Source organism: Cherax quadricarinatus, chromosome 13, assembly GCF_038502225.1.
Source record: "Cherax quadricarinatus isolate ZL_2023a chromosome 13, ASM3850222v1, whole genome shotgun sequence".
Taxonomy (NCBI): Eukaryota; Metazoa; Arthropoda; class Malacostraca; order Decapoda; family Parastacidae; genus Cherax; species Cherax quadricarinatus.
Window position 1 is genome coordinate 41,810,459 of NC_091304.1, and position 18,722 is coordinate 41,829,180.

Sequence of the window (18,722 nt, forward strand, 5' to 3'; positions counted from 1 at the left end):
TGCATATTATATAAAACTAATTACAGAGAGGGCCACTATCACACTTAGCATGACTAGGCATTTTGGGCAGACTAAAACTAATTCAAAACTCTATATTGGTACAGATTAAGCAGCATATTGATATTAAGGCTAAGTAACTGCATTACAGTTCATAAATTTACCAATGTGAATGGTTTTGTTTTTGTACAATACATAGTTCCTATTGAAGCTCCTATATTGGAATATCACAGGCAAACTTATGACTTGTTAAGATTCGTTAGGTAATAAAGTGTTACCTTGACTTACGAGTGCCCCAACTTAAGAGTTTTCCGAATTACAAGCCATTTATTTATTTATTTATTTATTTATTTATTAATTTGAACATGATACAGAGAAGTACAAGGAATACAATTTTTAAAGTGCAGCATGCCAAAGCCCCTTGTATGCAGAGCATTATGGGCAGGCTTAAAAATAACTTAAGATTAACTAAGCAATGATATATTCAGTGGTACAGAAATTATTGCGGGGTAGGGGTCGGCCTAGGAAAGGTTGGAGGGAGGGGGTAAAGGAGGTTTTGTGGGCTTGGACTTCCAGCAGGCATGCGTGAGCGTGTTTGATAGGAGTGAATGGAGACAAATGCTTTTTAATACTTGACGTGCTGTTGGAGTGTGAGCAAAGTAACATTTATGAAGGGGTTCAGGGAAACCGGCAGGCCGGACTTGAGTCCTGGAGATGGGAAGTACAGTGCCTGCACTCTGAAGGAGGGGTGTTAATGTTGCAGTTTAAAAACTGTAGTGTAAAGCACCCTTCTGGCAAGACAGTGATGGAGTGAATGATGGCGAAAGTTTTTCTTTTTCGGGCCACCCTGCCTTGGTGGGAATCGGCCAGTGTGATAATAATAATAAAAAAAATAACAATTTAGTACAAATGAGTATTACAAAGACAGCTCATATGGTCATTTACTGTGTTGCTGTGTAATCAGTAGAATGGAGTATTCTGTTAGGTAATGAAGTTAAATAGTAACAAAGTTTGATCGGGTCACAGGTTGACATTTATGAGATACAATAATGAGATACATATATGAGATACAATTTATGAGATACAATTATTCAGTATTTATTTAGTTGTGGGTGAGTAAGTGATTTTTGAGAAGAGACTTGAATTTATAAACAGTCAGTGTTTCTTTTATATTCACAGGTAATGAATTCCAGATTTTAAGGCCTTTTATGTGCATTGAGTTTTTGCATAGCATGAGATGGACACGAGGAGCATCAAAGAGTGATCTGTGTTTTGTGTTATGGTCATGTGTTCTGTTGAGGTTGGTAAGGAGATGTTTGAGGGGAGGGTTTATGTCAGAGTTAAGTGTTCTATGTATGTAGTAGGTGCTGTAATAAGTATGGATGTTTTGTATTGTGAGTAGGTTTAGAGTTTTGAATATTGGTGGAGTGTGCTGTCTGTAGTGGGAATTTGTTATTCTGACTGCAGCTTTTTGTTGGGTGATTAATTGTCCAAGATGGTTTATTGTTGTTGAGCCCCATGCACAAATTCCATAGGTGAGATAGGGGCAAATAAGTGAGTGATATAGGGCCAGGAGGGCTGACTGTGGAACATAGTACCGTATCTTCGATAGTATGCCTACGGTCTTGGAAATTTTTTTGGAAATTTGTTGTATATGTGCTTGAAATTTGAGTTTATTATCAAGGTGGATTCCTAAGAATTTCCCCTCTGTGAGTTTTGTGATAGGTGATCCATTTATCATTATGTTAAGAGACACATCTGTAGCTCTGTTACCAAACTGAATGTAGTAGGTTTTGTCAATGTTTAGAGTAAGTTTGTTGGTCCTCATCCAGGTTGATATTTTCTGTAATTCGGTATTTACAGTATTGGCTAGCATGACTGGGCTCTGGTGAGAGTAGACGTATGTAGTGTCATCTGCAAATAGTGTGGGTTTGAGTAGTTGCGATGCATTTGGTAGGTCATTTATTTATTTGAGAAAGAGAAGAGGGCCTAGGACACTTCCCTGTGGGACACCAACTGTAATTGGCTGTGTGGAAGAGTTTACCCCATTTGTGTACACATATTGGCTTCTGTTGCTGAGGAAGTGTGAATTGCTCATTACTCTATAATTTGTTCATGATTGTAGCCAAAGTATAAACGTAAGTAACCATTCTACAGAATTCATTACCTTTGTAACTTGTGAGCTCATTACCTTTGTACCTAGTTCAGCTATCAAAACTTTGGGGGCCCAGTCCCTGGACCCATTACGTACCTCTGTAATCTGTAAATACCTTTGTAACTTGTCATGATTGTGACCAGACTTACCTGGAGTTCATTACCTTTGTAAATTGTGAGTTCATTACCTTTGTAAATTGTGAGTTCATTACCTTTGTAAATTGTGAGTTCATTACCTCTGTAACTTGCTCAGCTATCAAAACTTTGGAGTCCAGTCCCTGGACCAATTATGTACCTCTGTAATCTTTTGACTACCGCCCACAGGATGGGTATGGGGTGCATAATAAACATATTAAACTAACTGTTGCTGAGGTATGACTTTAGGTAGTTGAAGGAGTGCCATCTTATACCATAGTGCGACAATTTTATGTGGAGCAAGTCATGGTCAACTGTATCGAAAGCTTTACTTAAGTCAATGAAGATCCTCAGTGGGACTTCTTTTTTCTCTATTGCTGTATAAATATGTTCTAGCATGTGGATAATAGCATCATTAGTATTTTTATTAGGCCTAAACCCAAATTGAGAAGGGTTGAGTATGTTGTGGGAGATGAGGTAGGAATAGATACGCTTATGGATTAATTTTTTCAAAGATTTTAGAGAGAGGGGTGTAAGTTGGATATTGGCCTATAGTTATTCAAGTCTGTGTGGTCTCCTTCTTTATGGATTGGGGTGACCCTTGCTATTTTGAGAACCTTAGGAAAGGTAGAGGATTCAATGAATTTGTTAAAGAGTGTTGCAATGATTGGTGATAGCACCTGTGACACTTTTTTGTATATAATGGGTGGTAAGGTATTTAAATCTCCTGTCTTGTTTTTTAGTTTGTTGATAATGAGGGAGACTTCAGTTGCGTTAGTTGGAGCTAGGAACAGTGTGTTCGGGTAGTTGCCAGTGAGGTAGTCATTGGGTGGGGTATCTGAGCTTGAGATTTTATTGACAAGGATTTTTTCCTATAGTGGAGAAGAAATCATTGAGTCTGTTTGCTGTTTCAGTAGGTAGGAATTGGGGTTCATCTGGTTTTGTTAATTCAATTTCGCTATTTCGTGTTATCTTTTTTGTTCCTAGTATTTCTGATAGGGTTTTACAGGTCTTTTTTATGTCACCTCGTAAGTTGGATAATCTGTTCTCATAATACAATTTTTTAGCCCTTCTTATTAGGCTGATTAGGATTGACGAGTAACATTTTGTTTGGTCTCTGGTTATGTGGCCCATTCTGTACTGTTTTTTGTATAGGTGCTTTGTATTTGTGGATTTGAGGATACTGGGAGTTAGCCAGGGACTGTTCAGTCTCTTCGCAGTCATCTGTTTAGTTTTTTAGGGCAGTGCTTGTTATAGAGGTATTGGGTCTTTTTTAGAAAATTATTAATACATTCGTCAATATCTGTATAGATTTCTAGCTCAATGTGCCAGTCAATGTTTGTCACTGCTGCTGTGAAGTTATTGATAGCTGCCTCATTGTGAAGTCTGAAAGTGACTTTAGTAGTGTCTAGGGGTAATTTGCCAAGGTTTGTTATGAGGAAGGTAGGGTAATGGTCTGTGGTATTATCTGTGATTATGCCTGATCTTAAGGGGGATATGGTGTTGGTCCAGATGTGGTCTAGTAGGGAAACACTAGTCTCTGTAACTCTTGTAGGTTTTGTTACTGTTGGTAGCAACATGCAGTTACTCATAGTGTTTGTGAATTCAGTAACATGTGCATCTTGGTCTTGTAGGAGATTTATAATGCTCGGTTGATTTCTTGCTTTGAGTTGTGAGCCAAAATCCAAGTTACGAGCTAGCTTCAGATACGCTGCCACTAGTTGGCACAGTGAACGCCACAACATCTGCCCAGCGTTTTGTGCTTTTTGTGCATTTATTTTGCCAAACTTTTTTTTTCTAACCATGGGTTGTAAGAAAGTAAGTGCAAAAAACAGTGCTGAGAAGAGGGGGATGATGTCCATTGAATTAAAGCATGAAATCACATAAAAACACAAAAAAATTGCTTTTGTTTCAGTGTTTTCCTTATGGAATTAGTGATTTAGTGCAGTTAGCCTCACAAACACTCCATTTTCTCTTATAATAAGACTGAAGGGCAAGAATGGGAAAATGTGGTCAAAGCGATAATTATTTTTACCTTGGGAGTAGCCGCCACCACTCATCACGTAATGGCATGTTTTCTTCATTCTAGAGCATATATCATGTTTCTATGATATTAATATTGTTTATTATGTCATATTAGATCAACTACCCGAACACACTGTTCCTAGCTCCGACTAACCCATACGAAGTCTCCCTTATTATCAACGCACTGAAAAACAAGGCAGGAGATTTAAATACCTTACCACCCTTTATATACAAAAAAGCGTCACAAGTACTATCACCAATCATTGCAACACTCTTTAACAAATCCATTGAATCCTCCACCTTCCCTACAGTTCTCAAAATAGCAAGGGTCACCCCGATCCATAAAGGAGGAGATCAAACAGAGTTGAATAACTATAGGCCAATATCCAATTTACACCCTCTCTCAAAAATCTTCGAAAAATTACTTCATAAACGAATCTACTCCTACCTCATCTCCCAAAACATTCTCAACCCCTGCCAATTTGGATTCAGGCCTAATCAAAATACTAATGATGCTATTATACACATGCTAGAACATATATACAATGCAATAGAGAAAAAAGAAGTCCCACTGGGGATCTTCATTGACTTACGTAAAGCTTTTGATACAGTTGACCATGACTTGCTCCACGTAAAATTGTCACACTATGGTATTAGAGGGCACTCCCTCAACTACCTCAAGTCTTACCTCAGCAACAGAAGCCAATATGTGTACGCGAATGGGGCAAGCTCTTCCGCACAACCAATTACAGCTGGTGTCCCACAGGGAAGTGTCCTTGGCCCTCTTCTCTTTCTCCTATACATAAATGACCTACCAAATGCTTCGCAATTACTCAAACCCACACTTTTTGCTGATGACACTACATACGTCTTCTCTCACCCGAGCCCAGTCACGCTAGCCAATACTGTAAACACCGAATTACAGAAAATATCTACCTGGACGAGGACTAACAAACTTACACTAAACATTGACAAAACCTACTTCATTCAGTTTGGTAACAGAGCTACAGATGTACCTCTTAACATAACGATAAACGGATCACCTATCACAAAGCTAACAGAGGGAAAATTCTTAGGAATCCACCTCGATAATAGACTCAAATTTCATACACATGTACAACAAATTTCTAAGAAAATTTCCAAGACTGTAGGCATACTATCGAAGATACGGTACTATGTTCCACAGTCAGCCCTCCTGGCCCTTTATCACTCTCTTATTTACCCCTATCTCACCTATGGAATTTGTGCATGGGGCTCAACAACAATTAACCATCTCAGACCACTAATTACCCAACAAAAGGCTGCAGTTAGAATGATAACAAATTCTCACTACAGGCAACACACTCCACCAATATTCAAAACACTCAACCTACTCACCATACAAAGCATCCATACTTATTATTGCACCTATTACATACATAGAACACTTAACTCTGATATTAACCCTTTGACTGTTTCAGGGCGCTCTCTGAAACTGTCATTCTATGTCGCCAAATATTCGAAAAAAAAAAATTATTTTTTCTTATGAAAATGTTAGGAATATTTTTACTAGTGTTTTAAGCCTAAAAAAAATTTTTGCCATCAGTACTTACCGAGATATAGAGCCGCAAAGTTTGCAGAAATTGACGTGCGTACGGCAACAGCGGCGACTGCCGCCCACCCGGTATTCTTTTATTTACTCTAATTCAAAGGTTTCTTGCATTTTTCAATATTTTTCTTTTCCAGGTAACTTATGTGGCCTGTGAGACCAATGTAAGGTGCATTGTTCAAATATACACTCATTGTTTACAACACAATAACAGAACAAACTTTATCACTATTAGTTTGTGTATACACTTTGTTTACACAAACAAACAATACAAAACAATGTTTATTACTATTGTTCCATAATATATATACATATGTACAGTCACTAACCACGTTCCTAGAACTGCTGCAGCTTGTGGAACTCTTTGAAACATGGGTATATGCAGAGGGGCACTTCACACTCCTCACACATAAAACGAGTGTCTCTGCGTGTTTGTGGGCGTTTTGTGGTATGCATACATACATAACACCTCTTCTGAGCATTTTTCTTGGCAGTAGTAGGAGGCAGTTGTATGGGGTAGTGATCACCAGGCCTCATACGAGATGACGTCTGTGGGCGCTGGTCTATTGCAGGAGTTGCTCCTTTGTACTTTGCAATTATTTGTCTGATTACTGACAGGCAAAATTCACCATATTTTGGTGTTTTGTTGGTCTTCAACTTGTATATGTTATAAGCATTTAGCATAGAGATATCAACAAGATGGAAAAAAAGTTTGATATACCACTTATAACTCTTGCGTACACAGTCTGCAAACCCAATCTGCATGTCACATTTGTCCACTAAGCGCATATTGAGGTTGTAGTCCATGACAGCTGCAGGCTTTAGAATGGGTTCATTGGTCTCTCTGTTGTCCCTGCCACTGGGTACCATTTCGTTTGTGTGAACTGATGTCAACAATGTGACATCACGTTTGTCATGCCACCGAAATGCCATGATGTCATTGGCAGCAAAGGCTTGCACCTCACCTCTGCGAGTGCCAGCGTCGAACCTTGGCATATGTTTGCGATTACCACGCACTGTGCCACACACGTCTGTCAAGTTCACTCGCAAGAAATCACTGAGTAAGGGGCTTGTGTACCAGTTATCAGTAAATAACATATGCCCCTTACCAAGATATGGTTCCATCATTGTTCGAACCACATCACCAGAGATACCCAATAACTTCATGGTATCTCTCAAAGTATTACTGCCAGTGTACACAATAATATCTATAACAAGACCACTTCTGCAATCACACAGTACAAATAGCTTTATACCAAAGCGTTTCCTCTTGCTTGGTATATATTGCTTGAATGAGAGTCTTCCTTTGAATAAAATCAAGGACTCATCAATAACAAGCTTCCTGAAGGGATAAAAATACATGCAGCACTTTTGTTTCAGGTACATAAACACATTTCTTATCTTATATAACCTGTCGCTTCTGTCAGGCCTGGTTTTGTCTGAAAAGTGTAACATACGCAACAGTATCAGGAAACGATTGACACCTATAATGTCACTAAAACCTGGAGTTGAAATCAGGCGATCTGTTGTCCAGTATGTGGTGACAGTGTGCTTATACACATGTGGCATAAGCATTATTGTGGCAAAAAACAGGTACATCTCTGCCACAGTTGTCTCCTTCCACTTGTGTAGCCGTGATTTTGGTGAGAGAATTGTATTTGCCATGGTGTATTCACAGTATGTGTTGGTTTCCCTGACAATGATGTCCATCAGGGGTTCATCGAAGAATAACTCAAAGCAGTCCAGTTCACTGGCATTGTTCCCAAGTGGACAAGATGGCTTTATTCCACTTTGTGTTTCATCAAAGTCATGGGGACTGGGAACAAACTCGTCACCGTCCTGCCAATCCCAGATGCGGTCTGCTGGTGGGGTCTGGATATTGTACCGTGGTTGTGGCTGTGGTTGTGGCTGTGCAGGTTGTGGTGGTGCAGGTTGTGGCAGTGTGGGGTAGGGTGAGGCTGGTTGTTCTGCTGAGTCAGCCGCGTGGCTAGTAGCGTGGCCCGGTGATGGTGCCACATGGGCCGTGCCACCCTCACTATCACCACCACTGCCTCCTCCCTCACTGTCACCATTCATACCCATCGTTACAATATCATCATCTTCACTATCAGGTCGTGGTGTTGGGCCACGGGATGTGCTCCCAGAGTTTCTCCTTCCCCTTGGAACAACATATGAAACACTACCAGACCGCATGCTACGTCGTACATACTGGCGCTTCACTGGGGAATATTCACTCTCACTGTCACTAGAACTGCTTTCAATGACCTTGAAATCACTATCACTATCACTATCACTGCTATCATCAGGGTGTTGTACACGACCAAATAGTTTCCTCTTTCGTCCTGGTACAGGCGAACGTGAATGTGAACAAGCCGGCACAGCACCAGAGGTCGAAGGTTGTGGGTCATCTGGGTTTTCGTCACTATTTACGTTATCCTGGGCACTTTTTTCGGTAACACTCACTTGAAAACCCTTGAATTCACTGTCACTGACACTTTCATCGCTGTTAGAGCTATCACTTGGGAACAAAAGACCTCCAATCCGCTGAGGAGTGAGGAACTTCTTACCGAGAGGCATGGTGAAAATGGACTGACAACATGGCGTTCCCACAATGCACCGCTAGGTCCCAGATTTTTTTCACAGGGTGCACACCGACCACTGAGACCCATTCTCTCCCGTGTAGGCCTATCAGGCCTTTGGCGCTCGATTTGAAGCCGCTAGAATTTGTGCGTATAAATACGTCAGAAACATTGGCTCGTAAGACGTATTTATACGTCGGAAACAGTCAAAGGGTTAACCCTCCCCTCAAACATCTCCTTGCCAACCTCAACAGAACACATGACCATAACACAAGGCACAGATCACTCTTTGATGTTCCTCGTGTCCATCTCACGCTATGCAAAAACTCAATGCACATAAAAGGCCCTAAAATCTGGAATTCATTACCTGTAAATATAAAAGAAACACTACCTGTTTACAAATTCAAGTCTCTTCTCAAAGTTCACTTACTCACTCAAAACCAAATAAATACTGAATAACTGAACCTTATAAATTGTATATCCAGAATGTTACTCACAATTATATCACATAAATGTTAAACTTAGGACCCAATCTAACTTTGTTATTTTTTTAAATACACTACCTAACAGAATACTCCATTCTACTGAATGAACAGCAATGCATGCAACCATATGAGCTGTCTTTGTAATACTCATTTGTGCTTTATAGTTATCTGTTTACAATAATGTCTTATCACTGATTTCATCATTGCTTAGTTAATCTTAAGTTAATTTTAAGCCAGCCCGTAATGCTATGCATATAAGTGGCTTTGGCATGCTGCTCTTACCTGTATTTTTTTTTTGTACCTCTGTATGCATGCTTAAATTTCTAAATAAATAAATAAATAAATAAATAAATAAATAATTGTGATAGATAAATAATCCGTACAGTTGATATTAGTGTTGTATTGAAGTACAGCCTCTCCTCATTAAGTTTCAAGATGGTAGGCAACTTGGTGGTCCCTGACAGATACCTAAAACTACCCATGCACCTGAAATACTAAAGGCTTGTTTGTATCATCTGAGGGGACTTTTGTGGGGAAGAGACAGCAAAATAAAATATCAACATTGAAATTCCTTCAGCTGTGGTTATACATAGTCTGCATTTTATATTGTCAGTCTTCTTATAGTTTCTTGAGTGGGACTAATTAACCTGTATATAAATGGTTCTTGTTGCCCTGTTCTCTTTTGTACTATGTAGGTTTATGACAAATAATTAGTGGAATCTCTTTGTCAGACTTAGTGTAGATCACATTAAGAATTCACCATTTTATAAGTGGCTTAGCCCTTGTTTCTTGCAAAATGCTCCAGTGGTGCATCTTTCTACATAGTCATGTCAAATTATATAATGCAGTTATCGTATAAAGCAAGCCACCATGGAAATACATTATGTAACAGTTTATGCAGAGGATTTTATATTACATAAAGTGGCATAACTTTCATCACATGTGATGTGTTACTAACCCTTTTACTGTCCAGACCCCAAAATTAATATTGGTCTTAGTGTTCACTCTTATTTTATTTTTCAAAAAATAAGATTATTTTTTTCTTCTGAAATGGGTGAGAATTCTTTTTTGAAGGTAAAGAGACCAAAAGTAAGAAATTTGATGAAAAACTTATGAAATTATGCACTTGTAAAGTTAGTGGTCTTGGCACAATTTACGCAGCAGAATTTTTTTTCTGATTTGAGTCCTATTTTAAGCCAATTCCATTCCTCTCTTCAGCCAAATTCTTAGCTAGGTCAGTAGTATGCATTCTGTTTTATCAATTGAGAGTGAGAAGTTGCCCATTGAACTATTTCAGCTACTGTATAAAATGCACAGGAATTGGTAATTTGGCCAATTTTACGTAATTCAAAAAACTCCAATTTAAAAACCGTCCAAAAAGCTATGTAAACATTCCTGGCACTAAAACATCATTTCCTCTTTTCATTAGTCATGTCCTCAGTCCTCTCCTATATTACACTTGCCTTCCATTTTGAATTTTTAATCACAAAAATAGAAGATTTACTCAATTTCTTGGATAATAAAATATAACCAGGAATGATTGGTCATGGTTTACAGCATTCCAATAATTGTATGAAACATATTCAAAACCTATAAAACAGACTAAGGGTGTAGGATGGCCTTACCCATTCTCATGAATATCAGCAAAAATTGAATATTTCTGCTAATTTGAGCTCAATTTCAAGTTACTTCCAGTCATCTTTCACTAGTATATCTTCCATTCTGTCAAATGATACTAAGAAATCACCAATAAAACCATAAAAACCTTCTGAGACAACACCTCAAAAATTGCTGTCATGCCATATACATGGTCACAGTTTTGTTTTTCCCATCATGTACTGCATGGGGCAGTTTTTTTTTTTATACTATGCACACACTGTGCACAGCTTATCTAAGTGAACTGAGCTCATGATGCAGAACTACGTTAGGACCCTGGCCTTAGTTATAAGTGATGGACGCTGAAAAGGTTAAAGATTGCATCAAATCTGATGAAGGGGCCATCATCATTGTATGGGGTAGTGTCCAAGTTTGTTGTGTTTGGCGAGAGGTGTGAGGGCAGCAGAAGGTGAGGGATGCATCCTCTTGGCTAGTAATAAGAGATGCTGCAGCAGTACTACCCTCACCTTCTTTATTCTGAGTCTTGAGTTGGTTTTTAAATCTTCTTTTATTGTCCTGACCCTTGGCCATTGACTGTTGCTTCAGATGTTTTGGTTGTACGGTATATGAGTAATAAGAGGAAATTGAGAAGTTTTACTTCATTTGGTAGTGAGACCAGTGGTGGGGTGATAACAAGCACTCCTCTTGGTTGACAGTATAACTTCTATTTGGTTTGTTTCTGCAGCTGATATGTCATTGTGGGTCTTTACATATGTCAGTGTTGTGTGTCTTTGCTATGGCAAAGCCCTTGCTGTTGTGAGAACTATCCTCTGCATTGATGGCACAACCACACATGGTGATGGTAATGATAATGATTTATTCCCAGTTATTGTGCAAACATACACATTTAAAGTATAATAGAGTATAATGATTTTTGTTATCAGAATGTCATTTATTCTAAGTTAGAGGAGCTGTAAAGCTGCAGCAGTAGCATCGCAGGTGGTATGGGAGACAGAAGTACACGATGCTTGAGATGTAGATCAGCTGACATAGATGGTTAAGATAAGATAAGATTTCGTTCGGATTTTTAACCCCGGAGGGTTAGCCACCCAGGATAACCCAAGAAAGTCAGTGCGTCATCGAGGACTGTCTAACTTATTTCCATTGGGGTCCTTAATCTTGTCCCCCAGGATGCGACCCACACCAGTCGACTAACACCCAGGTACCTATTTGCTGCTAGGTGAACAGGACAACAGATGTAAGGAAACGTGTCGAATGTTTCCACCCGCCGGGAATCGAACCCGGGCCCTCCGTGTGTGAAGTGGGAGCTTTAGCCACCAGGCCACCGGGCCACCCAAAGGAGACGTATTGCAACACCAGCCTTGCCATAAGTTTTTATATTTATCAAGCCATAGCATTTAACTAAGGACCAAAGTGAGCCATCTTTTGCTGCAAACTCTATGCCTATATGGCATGCAAGCTTCTTAACCCCTTGACTGTCGCAACCCCCAATCCTGAGGTGTCTCCTAGTGTCGCAAAATTTAAAAAAAAATTATTTTTTCTTATAAAATGATAGAGAATCTTTTCCTGATTGTAATGACACCAAAAAAACGAAATTTGATGGAAAACTGACGGAATTACGCTCTCACGAAGTTAGCGACCTTGGCGATATTTACAAATCGGTGATTTCGCCCACTTTGAGCCCTATTTTCAACTAATTCCATTGTTCCAGTCGACCAAACTCATAGCTATTTCTTTAGAACTCCATTTTTTCTATCGATTGAGTACAAGAAACTGCCCATTTACTGATTTCAACTACCCAATAACGTTGTCAGAAATTTGCAATTTGGCCAATTTCACGAAAATTAAAAAAATATGACAGTTTCAAAATAAGGTCCAGAATGAACAATGCAGACATTCCTGGCTCTAAAATAACATTTTCTTTGTTCATCAGTCACATCTCTAGGCCCCTCTGATATTACTCTTGCTTTCTATTTTGAATTTTTATTCAAACAAAAAGTAGAAGATTTACTGTTATGCAGACTACTGCAATACTGTAATAATTGTATAAATAACATCAACCCATTCATGATTGCATATTAGAATGGCTAGTTGGGCATTTATTGGGCAATGACATCATTTGTTTACTTTTGAACATCAGGAAAAATCAAGCATTTCCCCTACTTTGAGCTCCATTTCCAGGTTCTTTTTATAGTAAAATCGATCAACATCACCTCTATTTCTATAATATGTTTTCCATTCTATCAAGTGAGACCAAGAAAACGAGAATACGACCATAAATACTATACGAAAATACACCACAAATTCGGCATTTTAATTAAAAAAAATGGTCGGAGTTTTTTTTTTTCTCATTATGCACTGCATGCTCCAGGATTTTTTTTATATGGTGCACACTGACCACACAGACCCATTCTCTCACATGTGGGCCTACCAGCTTTCTCCTGTTTGATTTGAAGCTGCTAGAATTTATGAGTACAGTAGGGCCCCGCTTTACGGCGTTTTGCTTTACGGCGTTTCACTTTACGGCGTTCCGCTAATACGGTCATTGCAAATTATGACCAAAATTCGCTATAGGGCTCCCCCCACCTGACTTTCTAATACGGTCACCGCGCCCCACCTGGTTTGTTTACATTCTCTGTGAGATCCGTAAGCACTAAGTCTCTCCATTATGTCTGGAAACTCCAAAATTTTAAGTGTTTTTAAAAGTTATTTCATATTTATATATACTCTGATAATTATGCTTATGTATACATGTACTTAAATAAACTTACATACTGTGCTGGCATGCAGGTACACATTAAAATCAGTAAGAGTGTCTTATGTCTCCAGACATCATATTAGTAATGATAATAATAATCATCGAGTCTCATTAAATGTCGTATATTACGTTAACCCTTTGACTGTCGCAACCCCCAATCCTGAGGTGTCTCCTGGTGTCGCAAAATTTAAAAAAAAAAATTATTTTTTCTTATGAAATGATAGAGAATCTTTTCCCGATTGTAATGACACAAAAAAAACGAAATTCGATGGAAAACTGACGGAATTATGCTCTCGCGAAGTTAGCGACCTCGGCGCTGTTTACAAATCGGCGATTTCGCCCACTTTGAGCCCTATTTTCGGCTAATTCCATTGTTCCAGTCGCCCAAACTCATAGCTATTTCTTTAGAACTTCATTTTTTCTATCGATTGAGTACAAGAAACTGCCCATTTACTGATTTCAACTACCTAATAATGTGGTCAGAAATTTGCAATTTGGCCAATTTCACGAAAACTAAAAAATATGACAATTTCAAAATAAGGTCCAGAATGAACAATGCAGACATTCCAGGCTCTAAAATAACGTTTTCTTTGTTCATCAATCACGTCTCCAGGCCCCTCTGATATTACTCTTGCTTTCTATTTTGAATTTTTATTCAAACAAAAAATATTAGACTTACTATTATGCAGACTACTGCAATGCTGTAATAACTGTATAAATAACATCAACCCATTCATGACTGCATATTAGAATGGCTAGTTGCACATTTATTGGACAATGGCATCATTTGTTTACTTTTGAACATTGGCAAAAATCAAACATTTCCCCTACTTTGAGCTCCATTTCTAGGTTCTTTTTATAGTAAAATCAATCAAAAACACCTCTATTTCTGTAATATGTTTTCCATTCTATCAAATGAGACCAAGAAAACGAGAATACACCCATAAATACTATACGAAAATAGACCACAAAGTCGGCATTTTAATTAAAAAAAACGGTCGGAGTTTTTTTTTCTCATTATGCACTGCGTGCTCCAGGATCTTTTTTATATGGTGCACACTGACCCCACAGACCCATTCTCTCACATGTGGGCCTACCAGCTTTCTCCTGCTTGATTTGAAGCCGCTAGAATTTATGAGTATATATACGTCAAACACGGCACCTCGTAAAACGTATATATACGGCCGCGACAGTCAAAGGGTTAAATACACATTTTCATTAATCCATCCATGATATTTTTTTAAAAATTATATAATAAACATGATACATAACATAAAAAGATGATAAATACACCCCACAATAGAATAAATAAACATAAATATGAGATGTGGTAACCAGATAACTTGTACAAGTGATGCCAAGAATAACATTTTTTCTAATCTAGCATAAGAGAAAATGTGTTACTGGGGGTAACTGTAGAAAATTATTTCTTTTGTATGTATGTAAGTTTATTCAGGTATACACAAATACAGTTACATAGATTATCATATATAACAGCATATGTGTAGAGATCCCAGGATAACCCAAAAAAGTCAGAGTGATTTATTTCCATTGCCTTCACTCAGAGCTTCATTTCTTCTCAAAATGATGTTACATGAGAATGGGCGTGTTCTTCTTTATTTATTTTACCGTATCAATGTAGAGACAACTTGTACACAGTGTAACTTGTACACAAACCAGACGTGTACACTTGGTTTACAAAGCTTACCTTCGCCTGGTTTGTTTACATAACTCTGCGCCTGTCCTCTCTCATGCACTCATTCTTTCTCTCTCTCATTTATTCGTTTTATCTCATTTACTTACTCCTGACCCTACATTAAGACTACAAATATTTTAAGGTAAGTAATGAGTGAACTGTATATACAATTTATCGCTCTGGGATGCTTAAATATAGAATATGTGTGGGTGGGTTGGCCTGGTATGGTAGCCCGGCTGACTACCACACATACCACACTTGATTTTTTACAATAAATACTACTCATCTCACCCTAGATTAAGACTACAAATATTTTAAGGTAAGTAATGAGTGCACTATGTGTGTATTGTACTTTTTTATTGTTTTTTGATGCCTAGTTCTAATGCTAACTTAATACAGTGGACCCCCGCATAGTGAACGCCTTGCATAGCGAACAATCCGCATAGCGAACGCTTTGTTCGCTAAAATTTTGCCCCGCATAGTGGACAAAAACCCGCTCAGCGAACTTCGTCCGAGACGCGTCCAATGTGGGCCCTCAGCCAGCCTCACATGTGCCGCCCGTCCCATTGTTTACCAGCTAGCCTCCGCGGTAACATTCAAGCATACACTCGGAATATTTCGTATTATTACAGTGTTTTCGGTGCTGTTTGTGGAAAATAAGTGACCATGGGCCCCAAGAAAGCTTCTAGTGCCAACCCTACACCTCAAAGGGTAAGAATACCCATTGAAATTAAGAAAGAGATCATTGATAAGTATGAAAGTGGAGTACGTATCACAGACCTGGTCAGGTTGTACAAGAAACCAAAATCAACCATCGCTTCTATTGTGGGCAAGAAAACGGCAATCAAGGAAGCTGTTGTTGCCAAAGGTTTAACTGTGTTTTCGAAACAAAGATCGCAAGTGATGGAAGATGTTGAGAGACTCTTATTGGTGTGGATAAATGAAAAACAGCTAGCAGGAGATAGCGTCTCTCAAGCGATCATATGTGAAAAGGCTAGGAAGTTGCATGACGATTTAATTAAAAAAATGCCTGCAACTAGTGATGATGTGAGTGAATTTAAGGCCAGCAAAGGTTGGTTTGAGAGATTTAAGAAGCGTAGTGGCATCCATAGTGTGATACGGCATGGTGAGGCTGCCAGTTCGGACCACAAAGCGGCTGAAAAATATGTGCATGAATTCAAGGAGTACATAGAAACTGAAGGACTGGAACCTGAACAAGTGTTTAATTGTGATGAAACAGGCCTGTTCTGGAAGAAAATGCCAAGCAGGACCTACATTACTCAGGAGGAAAAGGCACTCCCAGGACATAAGCCTATGAAAGACAGGCTTACTTTGTTGATGTGTGCCAATGCTAGTGGTGATTGCAAAGTTAAGCCTTTATTAGTGTATCACTCTGAAACTCCCAGAGCGTTCAGGCAAAAGAATGTCCTCAAGGATAATTTGTGTGTGCTGTGGAGGGCAAACAGTAAGGCATGGGTCACTAGGGAATTTTTCTATAACTGGTTACACCATGCATTTGCCCCCAATGTGAAAGATTACCTAACTGAAAAGAAATTAGACCTTAAGTGCCTCCTGGTGTTAGACAATGCCCCTGGTCATCCTACAGACGTGGCAGAGCGACTTTATGGGGACATGAGCTTCATTAAGGTGAAGTTTTTGCCTCCTAATACCACTCCTCTCCTGCAGCCCATGGACCAGCAGGTCATTTCCAACTTCAAGAAACTGTACACAAAAGCTCTGTTTCAAAAGTGCTTTGAAGTGACCACAGACACTGGATTGACTCTAAAAGAGTTTTGGAAGGATCACTTTAATATCCTCAGTTGTGTAAACCTTATAGGTAAGGCTTGGGAGGGAGTGACTAAGAGAACCTTGAACTCTGCTTGGAAGAAACTGTGGCCAGAATGTGTAGACAAAAGGGATTTTGAAGGGTTTGAGGCTAACCCTGAGAGGAGTAGTATACCAGTTGAGGAATCAATTGTGGAATTGGGGAAGTCCTTGGGGTTGGAGGTTAGTGGGGAGGATGTGGAAGAGTTGGTGGAGGAGGACAATGAAGAACTAACCACTGATGAGCTGATAGATCAACTTCAAGAGCAAGAGGCCAGACCTGGGGAAACTGGTTCAAAGGAGGGGAGAGAGAAATTGAAGGAATTGCCTACTTCAAAGATTAAGGAAATGTGTGCAAAATGGCTTGAAGTGCAAACCTTTTTTGATGAAAATCACCCTCACACAGCTATTGCAAGCCGTGCTGGTGACTGTTACAATGACACTGTTGTGAACCACTTTAGACAAATCATAAAGGAACGAGAGGTACAGGCCACTATGGACAGATATGTTGTGCGAAAGAAGTCCAGTGACTCTGAAGCTGGTCCTAGTGGCATTAAAAGAAGAAGGGAAGTAACCCCAGAAAAGGACTTGCCTCCTCAAGTCTTAATGGAAGGGGATTCCCCTTCTAAACACTAACACTCTCTCTCCCCTCCTCCCATCCCATCAATCATCACCAGATCTTCAATAAAAGTAAGTGTCATGTAATTGTGCATGCCTTTTTCAGTTTGTGTGTACTAAAATTAACATTTTTTTGTGGTAAAAAATTTTTTTTTTCATACTTTTGGGTGTCTTGCACGGATTAATTTTATTTCCATTATTTCTTATGGGGAAAATTAATTCGCATAGCGAACATTTCGCATAACGACCAGCCCTCTTGCACGGATTAAGTTCGCTATGCGGGGGTCCACTGTATATGTTAGTGTAAACTTGTTATTTAGTATTTGTATGTATTTATAAGGTGAAAAAAAAGGGTGTTCCACTTTACGGCGATTTCCGCTTTATGGCGGTAGCCTGGAACCTAACCTGCAGTATAAGTGGGGCCCTACTGTATATATACGTCAAACACGGTACCTCGTAAGACGTATATATACGACCAAAACAGTCAAAGGGTTAATGGCTTTCCATAATTAGAAATAAAAATATTAGCTAGACAGATGTTGAAATCAGTGGACAAAATGAAAAAAAAAAATACTATAGATTTTGTCTGTAGTGATAGTGTCCTGTTGTCTTCTGAATCATTGGACCAAGTCCGATGACTCCAACATTTGTCTAGTATGGGGCACAGCTGCCACGTCTAGGACCTGACTGTTTTCATTGTTCCCTGAGCCAAAGGCTGCCTGTGCCAGTTTATTGTTAGTGCTCACTCTCACACACACTTGTCATTCAGTCTCCAGTTTTTTCCTGGATATATAGCATTTTGTGTGACTATTAACATTAAGTAAAGTGAAAGAAACAATGGCTCCTAAAGCAAGTGGTGGTGGCAAGAGGAAATATGCGGCTCTCAGTGTTAAGCAGAAACTTGAACTAATAAAGAAAGTTGAGTCTGGCATTTTAGTGGCACAGGAATGTGAGAAATATGGTGTTAAGAAACAAAGTCTGATATCTGTAGAAGCAAGGACAAATTTACACACTGTGAACGTGCATGTTAGTAGAGCATTACAACTGCTTTGACAGAATAAAACTTATTCTAAGTCACCACTATTGATTACAGCAGTTTACACCTTATCTCTCCATCACACAAATGCAAATAAAATTGCTGTAAATTTCACACAGTACTATAAAACTACTATTTAGTTTAGTATTTGACTGTAGATTTACAGGTTACAATACTCTTATTTGGAAAAGAATTCCAAATTTTAGGGTC

At 39.0% G+C, this 18,722-nt stretch overlaps 1 protein-coding gene across 5 annotated transcripts in view; it reads left to right on the plus strand.

The window, feature by feature from the left end:
• Positions 1-18,722, plus strand: part of LOC128688738 (ubiquitin-protein ligase E3C) — a 401,351-nt gene that overhangs the window by 13,062 nt on the left and 369,567 nt on the right. The gene's annotated exons all lie outside the window — the stretch shown is intronic.